Genomic DNA, 1,653 nt, shown 5'->3' on the forward strand with positions numbered 1-1,653 from the left:
ACTGTAACTTTCAAAGTCTTGTTAGAAAGGATGTGGGAATGAACTGACCTCCTTTTGAAACATTACAAAAAGAAACGTGTGGCAGATCCTAGTTTGGGAAAGGTCAGTATCTTCATAGAAATGACCCTTCCTTTTCTATAATCTTGGATATGGACCTGCTTTTAGCCAAGTGTTTGAGGTTTCATACTGTTTACTACAGGCTCTGTAATTCTGCTAATACTATCTGAAAGTCTTAGGTGTAAGTGGATAAATAATAAATCAGTTCTACATTTTTTTTCCTGATTTTTGCCAAAGTCCTCTTGATTAGTGAGAAAAAATGGGGAGTGATATTTCAGAAGTAAAAATTGAGAATTGCAGTATTTTAAATGCCATTGTCCAATCATGTTATTATTTCTATCAGTGCCTGCAATTTCTAGGGCTATTTTTAGGGAGGAGAGCAGAAATGGGAGTAACTACTAAATATTTGAGCAAATTAGGTCAAAAGAAGGGAGGCATTTATTTTTCTACCAGAAAACTCTTTAAAGACCCCCACTATCTGATAAACTCCCAGAACTGGTGATGCAGCATCCTGCAGCTGTATTCATCACATTCAAGGGGAAATGCAGGCTGTTGGGAAGATAAACAACGAAGATCTTCCGAAAGCTAAATCCACGGAAGGTGAACAGCTACAGTAAGAAACATAAGAAAAGGGAGCTTCTTTAACAAATGATATTCTAATTTTGCAGAAGATGTATCCTCACATCTTAACAATATTTCTCATACTCCTAGTCTACCCTCCCACACTGCAGTGCTTCCCAGTAAATGTTGTTAATAATAAAATGGGAATTCTGGTTATTTATGTGGACTAAAATATTTTAGGTTTCTTCAGGGTAAAGTACTTCAGGTCTTGCACTGTGAAAATAAGATTTTTAGTTGTTTTCTTTTTGACTATTACAACAAGTCCTAAAAGCTAGAAGCAGCCAGGTAAATTGATGCTAAACAGAAATGCAAATGGAAACCGGGCTGGGGAGGTGGCAGAGTTCAGTTTTAGACTTGAAGGACTGTGTGATTTATTAATATTATAAAAATGTCTATCATTTTAGAAATACATGGATCTAGCAACTACATAAGCTAAAAGTTCTTGTGTGCAGAAAGAAAGATAGGTCTGTGGGCCAGATAGAAAGGATGAGGTTAAAGCTTCAATTTGCAAAGCACTACTTTCAGGGGGAATCTCTGGTTTTTTGAGAGTCAGAAAGAGTCACAGAGGTGAGAATATTTCAGCTGATGAAGGGCAGCCTGTCTGCCTAGAGGCTAACACTTTAGCTCCATCCCAACTAAAACTTGGGTTTGTACTAATCCAGTTCAGATCCTTACCCCAAACCAACCCCCGCTTCCGCCTTCTCGGCCCACAATCTGCCCATCTTTTCATCCTACATTAGCTCTGAATGCCTCCTAATCAGTTACAGATTTATAAGGACTATGAAGAGCCCCTGCATTAAACAGCTTTTTCTCCTCAAATATGGAATATGAAGTTCTCCTTAAAAAGCATTTCCTACTGTGGTCACACACACACACCTACTGAGGTACTTGCCAAAAAAACCAGCACAGAATTAAGACTCTTCTGACAGTCAAGAAAGAGAAAGATTTCATCTTAATCCTTATGAAAAAAAAAAA

This window comes from Neopelma chrysocephalum, unplaced genomic scaffold, assembly GCF_003984885.1.
Source record: "Neopelma chrysocephalum unplaced genomic scaffold, ASM398488v2 Primary Assembly neopelma1_25, whole genome shotgun sequence".
Classification (NCBI taxonomy): domain Eukaryota; kingdom Metazoa; phylum Chordata; class Aves; order Passeriformes; family Pipridae; genus Neopelma; species Neopelma chrysocephalum.